The 13,852-nt window shown below is 45.1% G+C and overlaps 1 protein-coding gene and 1 long non-coding RNA gene across 8 annotated transcripts in view; one reads left to right on the top strand and one right to left on the bottom strand.

Annotated features, from left to right (window-relative positions):
• Nucleotides 1-13,852, bottom strand: part of TRMT11 (tRNA methyltransferase 11 homolog) — a 254,699-nt gene that overhangs the window by 162,936 nt on the left and 77,911 nt on the right. The window lies entirely within an intron of this gene.
• LOC137503867 (uncharacterized) overlaps nucleotides 1-13,852 on the top strand; it is a 116,495-nt gene that overhangs the window by 100,235 nt on the left and 2,408 nt on the right. For both annotated transcript variants that reach the window (XR_011019356.1, XR_011019355.1), the window contains exon 3: nucleotides 12,680-12,764. This is a non-coding gene — a long non-coding RNA (uncharacterized lncRNA). The remainder of the gene's footprint in view (nucleotides 1-12,679; nucleotides 12,765-13,852) is intronic.

The raw sequence follows: 13,852 nt of genomic DNA, 5'->3' as shown, positions 1-13,852 counted from the left end.
GGGGTGGCGGGGAGGGGGGACAGATCCCCCCTCCCTCACCTGGGTCTCCTCCTTCTGCCTCTCTTAGTCTCCAAAATGACAGCGGGGGCAGCGGGCACCAAACAGGCAGGGCGGAGAATAATAACTCACTTCACTTCTGCGTATCAGCCACTGGAACGCTGCGTCGCCGTCACGTGTCTCTTCTGCGCCTTCAATGCTGGTCACGGCATTGGAGGCGCAGAAGAGGCACGTGACGGCGATGCAGCGTTCCAGCAGCTGGAAAGCGAAGTGAAGTGAGTATTCTCCACCCGCCCGGCCTGTTTGGTGCCCGCATTTTGGAGGGGGAGAGAGGCAGAAGGAGGGGACCCAGGTGAGGGAGGGGGGATCTGTTCCCCCCTCCCCGCCGCTGTCCCTGCTACCCCTCCTTCTAGCGCTGCTCTTCCCCTCCTGCTCTGCAACTATGGGGGGTTGTGGCAACACCCCCCTGGCTGTCAGTCACCCGGGGTGCCACCCCCCCTGCGCCCAATGGTAGGAATGCCACTGATCATGCTAGTGATAATAAGTGAAAACATCGCACATCAAATGCATTTTAAGTGTTAATTCACTAAAAAGCTTGCCTTATTAACATTTAGTGTTACGTTTTCACAGTGAGAGTGTTATCTTATTGCTCCAGTCCTTAAGTTATCACCTCTGTAGTTGTTCTTACATGCAATAGATGGAGAGTGGAGGAGCACACAAAGGCAGGATGTAACTCCGCTCATCCTGCTGCCAAAGATTACAGCTAGCCTGCAGGAGGATCCTGTGTATGGCAGCCAGGGAAGGGGGGAGAGAGAGAGAGAGATAGAGACAGACAGAGAGGGGGGGAGGGAGGGGGGGGGGGAGAGAGAGAGGGGAGAGAGAGGAAAGAGAGAGGAGAGAGAGAGAGAGAGAGAGAGAGAAAGAAAAGAGAGAGAGTGTGAGAGTGAGAGGTTATGTTTGTGCATCGCTTTGTATTTATACGCTTGTTGTCCCTCTCTTATAAGCTAACTACCGGTAGGTTTCATTATTTGACATAAATGAATTGTATATCCATTTATCTGGCTCTAAAATTCCCTGTCTCTTATGTACGGTTAATTTTACATTACAAAAAAAAAATCTGTTTTATGATTTTAGGTTGATCTGGTAGAAACAAGCCAGTTAAAGCTGGCCATACACTTCTAGATTCCCACCCAATGTTCCAACACAATTGATTCCTTTCTGAAAAGAAAGGAATCTATTCCTACCACCATACACTGCCAATTCATTTCCAGCAGGCAATCCATTAAACTTTGATCGAAACTGCAGCATTGCACTGTTCGATGCAGTGCAAAGCTATAGGCCATCAATCTGCCAATGCTCTTGCCCCGCCCCATCTAGTCTGATCAATAGTTTGAAAAATGAAATCTGACATTTGGGAGAATCGATTCCCAGCAGATGAATCAAATCTGCAAGGAATGGAAAGATAAAATTGATGAGTGTATGTCCACCTTAGTTTTCCACAATACATATGCTTTAGAAAATGAAAAAAAAAAAGTTTAGCAAAAAAAAAAAAAAGTCAGTTACTTTTATGAATACCTCTTGGAAGATTTCCTCTTTTCCACAAAAATAACCTCAGTTTAAATAGATGCACTCATTCATTTTGAGCCTAAATAAAACAAATACTTTTAGAAGGCAGTCGCCGGCTTAGCAGAACTATTAGGCTTCTAATTAATTTTACATTTCAAGTCTGGGATTTTCTGTTTCTTATGAGGGTAAAGGATGTCAAATAAGCCATGTTTGTGGCCTTTTCTAGCTGTGTTATAGCACTGTCTGCTCTCTGGATTTGCTCAGTGCACGTTTTAAGCATCCCACTTCCAGACTGATTTCTTACTCTCAGCAATAAACCAGAACAAGCGCCTAATCCCTTTATCCAATACTTGTCAAACAGCATTAACTTCTAAAAGCTGTTGAAAATGAGTGTTTGGTTTCGAAATATGGCAACTTGTCACAGGGTGAACTTCGTGGAAAGAGTGGAACCACTGCCAGGTTGAAAATTAAGGGGGCAAGAATGTGCCCCATATACATTCTACTGCGGTCTGTCTGCCTCCTGTAGATTTTGATCAGGAGCAGGCAGACTATTTCTGCTAGCAAAAGTGTACCCGATTAAGCACTGGGAGCACGGTGCATTTGTGCTGGATTGTTTCAAAGAGATGATTACCGTGGGTGCACAGTAATTTAGCTGCTGGGATGCAACTACAAATCATGGGGCTCCCCCAGCAAAACTTGATGACCCCCCCCAGATTCTCACACTTCCCCCTGCCTATCCTTGGTTACCCACAAGTGTGGACATCATAATCTTGACGTCCATAATCCAGTGAACGGAGGGGCTACTCCCCTGTAGTTACGCCCGTTTAGTTGTCTACATCAGGAAAGCTACCTTTTTTACTTTTCTGTAACATGGTGGGTGTATTTTTAGTCTGAAAAATGAATATCTCCACCAACAAAGCTCTTTCTCCCCCACTGTGCAAGAAGTGTTTAGTGCTCCCAATTAAAACAGCAGACCTATCTAACAGTCTGCTGGTGAAAGCTTGCTATACAAGTAACAAAAATATGTGGCAGGCAAGGGTACTGTGTGCAGCAGAAATAGTTTAGTGTGTATTACAAGTCATGCAGTACACATCTGCCTGTTTCAAGTCAATAAATTGAACACTCATGGTTCCTAGAGAAGATCAGAGAAGTTCTGCTGTTACAAATGTCCTGTTTAATACTCACAAGTGTCAACTGTGGAGTAATATCAATTTATATCAGAAGGAAGTAAAGGTTTAAAGGACATCCAAGGTGAAAATAAACTGATGAGAAAAACAATTGTATCTATCCTCCAACTAAAAATGACTTTTTCTTTTGTAGATATCCCACAGTTTTATTGTATATTTAACCACTTCCCTACCCTAGGGTTTTTCCCCCTTAAAAACCAGAGCAATTTTCAACATTTCACACTCCTCTCGTTCATTAGCCAATAACTTTATCACTACTTATCACATATAAATGATCTATACCTTGGGGTTTTTTGTCCGCCACCAATCAGGCTTTCTTTTGGGTGGTACTTTTTGCTAAGAATTCTTTTATTTTGTATGGATTTTAAAGGTAATAAGGGGAAAAATGGAAAAAAGTAATTATTTCTCAGCTTTCAGCCATTATAGTTTGAAAATAATAAATGCTATTGTAGATTAAACCCACACATTTGATTTGCCCATTTGTCCTGGCTATTACAGTGTTTAAAGCATGATCCTAGTACACTGTATGGCGATAATATATTATTTGGAAATAAAGGTGCATTTATTTCCATTTTGTGTCTTAGCTTTTTCCTTTAATTAATGTGGCACTTTTTAATCCTCCCCCCGCCCCCTAGTTAGCCAGATGTGCCCCTTTATATCCCTCCTCCCCCATAGTTGGCCAGATTTGCCTCTGTACCCCTCCCCAGCCCCAGATGTGCCTATGTATCACCCCCCCAGTTAGCCAGACCTGCCTGTATATCCCCTCCACCCCCCTCCCCCCATATTTAGCCAGATGTGTTTTTTAATTACCCCCTCTCCCCATGGATAGCTAAGTGTGTGCCCCTTTATCCCTCCCCTATTGATAGCCATTTGTGTGCCCCTTAATTAAAATGCCCCCCATGGATATCCAGGTGTTGGTCCCTTTAAGACACCCTTCTCACCCCAAATGCCAAATATGCAGCCCCCCCCCCCCCCCCCCCCCAGACTAGGGCACAGGGAAGCGTTACAGGTAACAAACTCTCACCTGACCTTGTTCCACCGGCGCTCGCAATCTCCTTCCTTCGGGTCCCAGCTTGATGACGTCATCAAGCTGGGACCCGATTCATTCAGCATAGTGAGGCTGACAGTGGGACTGCAGGGAGAGGATCAAGATCGCCACAGGAACAAGGTCAGGTAATGATTGTTACTTTGTAATCCTCCATGCTGCCTGATCGCAGCATGGAGGGGGGTTATTACAGAGGATTGGGCAGGGGGTGGGGGAGATCAGACCCCTGGAGGTGTTCTCAGAATAGTGTGCGCCCACTGTGCTCATTAAATGAAAGCATCTTATATTCACGTCGGGTGGCTTTCAGGAGCCACTTGCAATGACGTGAATATACTGTATGCAGGATGTAAAGTGGTTAAATCTAGTTTTTACTGCTTCATTGTCTCTGCTCAATGACACCTTCATTGAAGTATGCTGGAGCTCAAATCTATGGATTATTGACCCTTTTTACCTCTTTCCTGCTCCAGGAAGCCATTTACTGACAGGAAAGTATTTTATGGATTTAATTACTTATCAGTTAGGGCTATGCTATAGTCTGACCAAGTCAGACCCAATCTCATCATGTCACTTCGGTTGTCCTTTAAGCAATGAGTTTGTCATTCTGCAATATTAAAGATTAGCAATAGGGTGTCCATTCATGGTACAAGGAAACACTGGGAGAGGAAAACCCTGCAAAGATTCTTAGTTATCGAAGTTTTAATATATCCAGGTGTGTTATGAGGAAAAAGATATTTGAAAGCAGGTTGCCAGTGCTGAAGAAGGTGGGGTTGTGGTCTAGGGACGAGCTGAATATTGTTTAGAGCGAAGCAAGGCAAGAAGTACAAGACCATTGGTGAGCAAAAATTACGAGGGTGCTGGGACTGGTGTAAAGCACCCTGCAAATAAAAAAGAAGATAAAGGTGGCCATACATTATAGATCACTCTCTGACTGAATCTGATCAGAAAGGGTTCTATTGCCTGCATATACACTGCAGACAGATTTTCAATAGATTTATACAAGAAATCTGTTAAAAATTCTTCCTAGCGCCTCCGCCTTCTGGGCCCACCTGTCATGCTGATGCGACTCCTGACCTCCTCCTGTGTCCGTCCTCATTTTGAATCGCCACCAGGGGCGCCTGTACCACGTGACACCGCTGCATGTAGTGATGTCAATACATTTGGTGGTGTCACATGGTACAGGTATCCCTGGTGGCAGTTTAAAGAGACACCAGACAAAGGAGCAGGTCAGGAGACCCTCAACTCTCAACACTCACCACACATACACATCCAGCCAGAGGTCCTTTGGTCAGGAAATTCAACACCATTACCAATATGCACCCAATCAAGCCCTTTGGACCGAGATTTTTTCATGCATACCGGATCGATCAGTTCAATCAATTTAACTGGAAATCGATTTTGAAACAAAATATTGGGTGGCCATGTTGCACCATCGATTTCAGCCGGATTCGATCATTATTATTATCGAATCGGCCAGATATCAATAACAGAAATCAAGTACTGTATGGGCACCCTGGGGCAGGGAGGAGCTGAAGTAGTGATAGTGTGGTGGGGGATTCATCCCATTAGTATCTTGCAATAACTGAGTTCGCAGTCTGCATGTAATTGCACTCTTTCTACATTTGGTCACTGGCAAACTAAGTGTTAATCTTTAAAATCAGCATGCAGAAATATATACATACTCTGCTAAACTTCTGTTTAACTGCACAAGGGTTACTACTAGAAGAATGTCAAAAATTCAGACACAACAATGTCGTCAGTGTGAGATTAAACAAATAATCTTTGTAGCTTGATGTTATCTTTCAGAGAGAAAGAGATGGTTATTGCTTCCCGATAAAACATAGCCTGTCTTTCACTGTTGGTGCATATAATAACGTTTGCTGGTGAAAGTCAAATTTAGCAGTTCAGCCTAAAAAATAATAAAACAGGAGCAGGTGCATTGGGTACTGTTTACATTCATGTATAGGCCATTCTTCATCAGAATGTGGCTACCCTCACTGGAGTTAATCTGGGCAGAGTACAACGTATCTATCAGTGTATTTAAAGCCCTAGTTCAGGTTCATTTTTAATGCACATTCATATAGTCAATAATGCACAACATTCTGTACATTGCACATAAACATTTATACATTTATCCCTTACAGCATTGTATCTGCCATTCAAACTAACTTCTCCTCCTATCGCATAACCACTCATGTGAGTAAAGCTTTGAACACACTAGACTCTTCTTGGCCTAGAAGGCCCAGTTGGGGCTGTCAAAAGTCGAGACTCTAGCATCCGTACAGATGTCCCCTGAGGTTGCTTAATGGTCAGCCATGTTGAATCTTTAAAGTGTTCCCGAGGCAACATTTGACATGGTGATATAAATGTGTAAGTACAGTGCAAAACATATTTATAACCAGACTGTTTGCTTTTTTTTCTTTTGCTGTGTGAAAGAGTTAATTTTCAGGAAGCAGTTTCTCTCTTGTCAGGAATATATTACACATCACTAAGCAAATCACAGCCATAAGATTTTCCTGGGAGAATACAACTTCTGAGGGGAGGTGAGAGATAGAAAAAGTTCCTCTGGGACTCTAAGGGCTGGCTCAGATGGACGTCTGCCGAGCTTTTGCCAGACATTGCGTTCAAACGTCGGCGTTAAACGCCAACATAATTATGCTAGCTCTTGCAAATCCTTCAAAGCTAGTGGGTCAGGTCCCTGCATGTTGCTTTCGAGATGCAACGCTGGGCTCTACCGCCAGGCTTTCCTTAAAGCCTGCAAAAGCTGATGTGGAACGCTCCAATTTACTTGAATGGGATGGCGGTAGATCCCGGTAAACGTCATGCCTACAACGTTGTGATAAATGGCAGGAAAGCATTTGTGTGAACCAGCCCTTAATAGACAGTCATTGAGCAGAGACAATAAAACATTCAATCTACTTTGTAAATGTTTAAATATTAAGTAAAACCAAGGGATAGCTAAAAAAAAACAAAAAACAAAAAAAAAAACATTTTAAAGGCTGCCATACACTGGTCAATTGCTACCAGATCGACCAGCAGATACATCCCTCTGTGATCGAATCTGATCAAAGAGGGATCTATTGGCTGCCTACACTGCAAACAGATTATGAACCGATTTCACTATGAAACTGATTCACAATCTGAGGAGCTGTCGACCCTCCCCCCCCCTCCCCCGCCCGATTCATTACCTGATCCAGCCGGCGCAAGTCCCCCGGTCTCCGCTGTCTTCTCCGGTCTGGGCTCCAGTTTCACTTTATTTCCTGTCGGGGAAGTTTAAACAGTAGAGGGCGCTCTACTGTTTAAACGTTCTGTCGGGACAGGAAGTAAGTGAAGCCAGCCGGAGCCCAGCGCGGAGAAGGGACCGCGGGGACATGCGCCGGCGGAACAGGTTATGTATTGCCGCTAACGTAGGTCGTCGGACATTCGAACGCCGCTATCAAATCGACGCACTCCCAACCCGCTGGCGATCGAGTAGGCAGATCGACGGGAACGATCGATTTCGGATGGAAATCGATCGTTCGGTCAGCATTTGCGCAACGATTTTTACAGCAGATTCGATCACAGTGATTGAATCTGCTGTATATCGACGGGAAATCATGTAAGTGTATGGGCCCCTTAAGTGTAGGAGGCCAAAACCACTTTTTTATCTCATCAGTTTATTTTTGCCTCAGGTTCACTTTAAGCGACAATTGCCATCAGAGTCCACTGTTCCCATCCTTAACCCTGTGGAAGCTGCTCTGTCCTTCAGAGTGCTGTCATCCATCCCCTCTTTTTCATAGACACAGAATGGTGTCTAGAGATGCATATGTACAGTATTAGGGCCCCGCAGTGTTAAAAGCCAGTCTTTCCTGAGCAGAGAGCGAATCACCAGCCTCTACTCCTACCCCCTTTAATGCAATTGGAACCATTTAGTGGCCAGCACTTCTCAGAGAACTTAGCAGTCTTACCCAATTCCTTTCAACCTCCACTGGGGAGTGATAGGGACGCAACTCCCACTTTCCTGGCAGATCTTTCCTCTCCCAGAGCTAATATATCGCCACATGAACTGTATTACACATTTACATAGTGAAAAGTGCCCGTCTTCTGGCTTTGTTTTTACATTTCTAACTATAAGTTGCTCCTTGTATTGTATGCTTCATAACAGTTTTTAGTACTTGCGTATTAGCTAGTTGACCACAGATTCAGCAAGAACTCTTTTTTTTTTTAATATACATTTAAGTCTTTTGTAGGGTTCTTTCCTATTTCTCTTTTTATTACTTATGTTACTTATAATATTTAAAGGTAAAACATTTTTAAAAAGCTTAAAAAACAAACAAACATTATTCTTACTAGCAAGAAGTTTTGAATCAGGATGATACCATTTATTGGCTAACTTAGAAATGGATAAACAGTGAGCTTTCGACTTATAAAAAGCCTTTGTCGGACTGGTTCCTGACCAAAACTGCAAAACTGAAAAACACAGCTTATACACACTGACATACAGAGGAGAAACATTCTTTAGCAAACATAAATGTAATTAGATGCCTCAACTGTTATTCCTACTAAACTTCCAATTCAAAGACCTCATAAAGTCCACCTCTTGAACTTGACACACTCAATCCTAACTGATAACAGGCAGATCCAATCCATATGAATCTACCTAAAGGCCCACACATATGCTAGTTTACCGACAGCTTTTGGCATGATTGATGTACACACTTGCTTCTCACTGACAAGTTGTTCTAAGAAAAAGAATGACAACAAGCTGTCAACAAGCAAGCTAAACAATGGGAGACAACAGTGCTCGTTCATCATTTGGTGACATGACAAATCATTTAACAACATTGTGGGACACCAGTACTAATGCTAGATTGTTGCCTGAGAAGTTTATGAATGACAATCTTGATGGAAATCTAGCATATGTTTGTAGGTTTACATGTTCTGCTTCCCCAAAGTAGGAGGATCTCCTCAACTAAGGGTCAGTAGAGAGATTATTTTGTACTGGACTGAGCAGCACAAAACCATGTATAATAGTTAATTTGGTAATTTCCCATCTAACTTCTCACATCCATGGTGCAGACATAACGCACCGTGGATGTGAGAAACATTTTTTTTTCAATATTTTAAAATTGGATTGAAAATTTTAAGCCAGCCATAGAAACGGTAAAGGTCAATACCTAAAGAAGTTTCTATCAGGGCTGTGGAGTCAGTACAAAAAAAAAATCATCCGACTCAAACTTCTCAATTTATAAAACTACAGACTCAAGGTACCCAAAATTGCACTGACTCCTTAACCTCCTTGGCGGTTCAATTTTTCCGCCAAGGAGGCTGCATTGCACTTTTTTTGAATTTTTTTTTTTGTTTCATGTAGCGCATGTGTCCCTCTAGTCCGATCGCCACCGGCAACAAAAGTAAACAGGACATTGCGTATAGAAAGCGATCTCCTGTTTGGCTTCTCCTGTCACCATGGCTACGATCGGAATGACGTCATGGACGTCAGCTGACGTCCTGACGTCAGACCCATCCGATTCAGCCCTTTGCGCTGCCCGGGACTGATTGGTCCGGGCTGCGCAGGGCTCTGGCGGGGGGGGGGGGGCCCTCTTCCGCCGCTGCGTGCAGACGATCACCGCAGAGATCGAGCTGGACGCGCAGCTAGCAAAGTGCTAGCTGCGCGTACAGCACTTTTCAGAACAGAAATCGCCCCACCAGGGGCTGAGATGTCCTCCGCGGCGGCTTACCTCGAGCTCAGCTCGGGGTTACCGCTAAGAAGGTTAAGGGGCCCATACACCTAACGATTTTCCCGCTGATGTACGGCCGATTCGATCACAGTGATCGAATCGGCTGTGAAATCGCCGCGCACACCGCTGACAGAACGGTAGATTTCCGTCCGAAATCGATCATTCCCGTCGATCCGTCCATGTGGAAGATTTCTCTCGATCGCCGGCGGGTCGGGAGTGCGTCGATAGCGGCGTTCGAATGCCCGACGACCGACGCAATACAGCGGGTATACATTACCTGTTCCGGCCAGCGCGAGTCTCCGCTGTCTTCTTTCCACGCTGGGTTCCGGACCGGCTGCTGCTACACAGAACTTCCTGTCCCGGCAGGAAGTTTAAACAGTAGAGCACCCTCTACTGTTTAAACTTCCCCTGGACGGGAAGTTCAGTAGCTGCAGGAACGGTCTGGAGCCCGGAGCGGAGAAGAAGACAGCTGGGACCAGGGGACTCGCGCCGGCCGGAACAGGTAATGTATGAGGAAGGGGGGGGGGGGGGTTCAGCAGCGGCAGCTCCACAGATTGTGATCGGTTTCAGGCTGAAATCGATTCACAATCTGTTTGCAGTAAGGTGGCCATACGATCCCACTCTGATCAGATTCGATCAGAGAGGGATCTATCTGTTGGTCGAATCTGATGGCAAATCGACCAGTGTATGGCCACCTTTAGTCTAATTCTTAACAGAGCTGTGGAATTGGAACAAAAATCATCTAACTTCTTAGTTTATTGAAACCACAGACTCAGACTCCAGGTATTTAAAATTGCTCCAAGTCTTCGACTCCGCAGCCCTGCTTTCTATGCCACCAGGAGACACTTCCCACCTTAAACCTTGAACAATGTCATCAAACCCAGTCCTTCTACAGCAGTAAAATATGGGGCCTTGTCACCTATTTTGATCACTCAAAAATGGCAAACTAGAAATATTCTAGCTCCAAGTTTGCAAATACCTCCTCCAAGTCAATTAGACCTCCTCAAATACAGCTATTCTGGCTGATGTCAGTAAATTGCAAATATTTCTTCAGATACAGAAGAGGGTGTTCTCCCACAGGACAGCGGTCCTGACTTGCCCATCCATAAAGTCCTGCTGTAAAATAAAGGCCAGGTACGGATGTGCCTTGAAAGAAGTCAACAACTTGGGGCACATTCCAGAGCTGGGACAAGGTCCTCCAGCACCCAAGGCTGAGACACCAAAGTGCGCCCCTCCATCCCTCCCACCCCAGCTGTCACACACTGATTGCTATTTGACTAAGAGGGCCACAGGGTCCACAACCTCCCCAACACCTTAATATCTAGTTATCTGGCTTACAGTCACTGCTATGTATCCCCTTTTCTTATTTCTTTCTGCTTCAAACACAATTAGGAATGATAGCTGAATGAATTGTGCGCCCCCTCCTACACTGCGCCCTGAGGCTGGAGCCTCTCCAGCCTATGCCTCGGCCCTGTCCATATCCACAGAGCCTGACAAGAGCATAGATTAAATACACCACTACCAAGATCAAAAAGGAGTATGTTTATAAATGGTGGAAAGAAATGAAAATAGTCACAAATTTCTAGGACTGCAGGCAGATATACAAACTCGGGGAAAGCAAACTGTGCCAGCACTGTGACTAGGGAACTCCGGAGGATGAGGCATCCTTCCTGCTTCAATATTCAAAGTACACAGTAATCAGGTAACTGGTTATTGACCGCACTATAAATATGATAAACCTAGTGTAATGATCTGCTCTGCTGGCTGCACAGGCAGACAGCTTTTTGACCATCTTGTAGGTCTGAGTGCTACAGGTCCCTGGAAAGGAGACCTGTCTTCACTTTGCAACTTGCTGAGCTCCTGCTCTGGTGAGGAATTTGCATTCACTTGGCATGCATATTGCTTAGCTTCTTCCTTTGAAGGCTTGCAGTATAAATGCCATTTCCTCCCAGAATCCCTTGCTGGTCATGATGGTTTGTTCCTGCTAACTTACCTGGAGTCTCAGCCTTTGCTAATCGTTTGCTAAGATTATCTTAGAGTAATTCCTTGGGGGTGCACTAGCATTCCTTCTAGTGTAGTCAGGTTGTATTGTCCGTTTTGCCTTGTACTGTCTTTCTGTTGCGATTGTCTTGTCGCCAGCGGCGGTCGACAGGAAATTGTTCTGTCTGTTTGGACCGCATTCGCCCTAGCAGTAGTGGCGGTGGTTCCTTCTGTATTCTGCCTTAGGGGTGCAAGCCAGAGCAGCGGTTGCTACTGGTAGCCCCATCTGTCTGTCTGTCTGGATCGCATTCGCCCTAGCGGTAGTGGCGGTGGTTCCTTCTCTACTTGTCTGGGAGTGTAGGCCAGAGCTGCGGTTGCTACTGGTTGCTCCTTCTGTCTTGTCTGGAACGAATGCTTGCTGTAGGCTCGGTGAGGTAATCGTTTAGCATGCGGTCGCGTTCTCTATTCGTTTTTCGTGTTACATTGGTTAGTTAGGGTTGGCGTGCTTTGTCTCTGTTGCGCTTTTCGTGCGGAGACCGCGCCATTAGCGTGCTTTGTCACTGTTGCGCTTTTTGCGCGGCGACCGCGCTTATCGAGTGCGTTTGTTATTTTCCTTGGCGTTCTGATCATTGTTATTGCTGTGTCTTTCTTGCTACACTTGTGCTCTGTCTTTATTCTGTCTTGTGTCACTGTTGGCAATCGCCACTCTTGCGATTGCATTCCCACTTGATTTCCGTTGTTGTGTGTTCACCAATGGGAGGGCGACTAGATTGGTGGACACACATACATTCTGTCGCTGTGCTCACTCTCTCTCTCTGAGGGCTATCTTGCCCTGCATTGTTGCAATTCGTACAATTCCCATCTCGCATCTGTGGCAGTGCAGAGGGGTTGTTCCTCTGCACTCCACAACTCCATCTGCCGGTGGGAATTTCCCTCTACCAGTGCATCGCACCAAGCTGAGTTCTGCCGTTTTAAACGCTTGTGGAGGACTTCTGCCGTGTCGGCGCACACCTTGTGCGCTGACCACGGAGATAGTTCCGCAACCGGTACACCTAGCCAAGTTTTATGAATGTAAAAGCTTTATGTACTTAATGAAGTGAAATGTGTGATAAACTTGATATGTTTTTATGTTGCAGTATATGCATATTGAAGTGACTCATTTTACCTCGTACTGCTATTATTGCCTGCAGACTTTAAGTCTACTTCAAGAACCTCCTGGACTTCATGCCAGCCTTCAGTTTCTTAGAGGAAGACAGTAAATTCTACATTCTTCAGGTAAAGTCACCGTTTATGTTATCCACAATAGGGGGTACTTGGCCAATACAGTAATTAATAAAGGGATACATGCGATAATAATGCTGAGAACCCTGCTATAGACTGAGAGGACATAAATTAAAGAGACACTGAAGCGAGAATAAATCTCGCTTCAGTGCTTATATTCAGCAGGGGCATGTGTGCCCCTGCTAAAATGCCGCTATCCCGCGGCTAAATGGGGGTCCCTTACCTCCCAAATCCCCTCTGTGCAGCGGGGGCTCACTTCCGCATTGAGGCATGGCTAATGGCCGCAGCCCTGCCTCACGCGCGTCTGTCAGCGCGTATCTCCGCCTCTCCCCGGCCCCTCTCGGTCTTCCTTCGCTGAGAGGGGCTGGGGAGAGGCGGCGAAGCGCCGCTGATAGACGGCGCTGAGAGGCAGAGCTGCAGCCGTTAGCCCTGCCTCAACAGCAGCAAAATTTATGACCAAGTTGGTCTTAGATTTTGCAGGGGGGGGATTTGGGGGGTAAGGGACCCCCGTTTAGCCGCGGGATAGCGGCGTTTTAGCAGGGGCACACATGCCCCTGCTGAATATAAGCACTGAAGCGAGATTTATTCTCGCTTCAGTGTCTCTTTAAGTCAGTTGATAATGTCCACAAATCTCTTACCCATCATTTCTCTATACCTCCTGCACACTATACCTCCTGCACATGCCTGTACTCATCCCATTTCGTATTCCCTAAACTTTCTTTGGCAATACCAATATGTACCTTGGTTCTATCAATAAAAGATAGAAAAAGAAACTGGCAAAATAAAAAGAACCATCACTCCAGCACAGTTCTGCATAAGAAGACTGTAAATCCACTCTGTATAGGGAAAAGAAATTGGATGGCTATCAAAACTGAAACTTAATAATTGAATCAACTGAAAATTGCTGTGCAATTTTATAAGGTGGATTTAGCGTAAACATTCTGAAAATGGTGCAGGACCCGCGTTTGTGATTGGAAAGAATGAGCTCATCGCTCATGTGAGAACACTCACATTGAAATTCATTGCTCAAGTCCTTTTAAAGCGTTTTTTAAAATCACTAGCGCATAAAAAAAATCTCAAAC

The sequence above is a fragment of the Hyperolius riggenbachi genome, chromosome 4, assembly GCF_040937935.1.
Source record: "Hyperolius riggenbachi isolate aHypRig1 chromosome 4, aHypRig1.pri, whole genome shotgun sequence".
NCBI classification, from domain to species: Eukaryota; Metazoa; Chordata; class Amphibia; order Anura; family Hyperoliidae; genus Hyperolius; species Hyperolius riggenbachi.
Note: the sequence above shows the minus strand (reverse complement) of the source record. Positions and strands in the feature narration are given on the sequence as shown.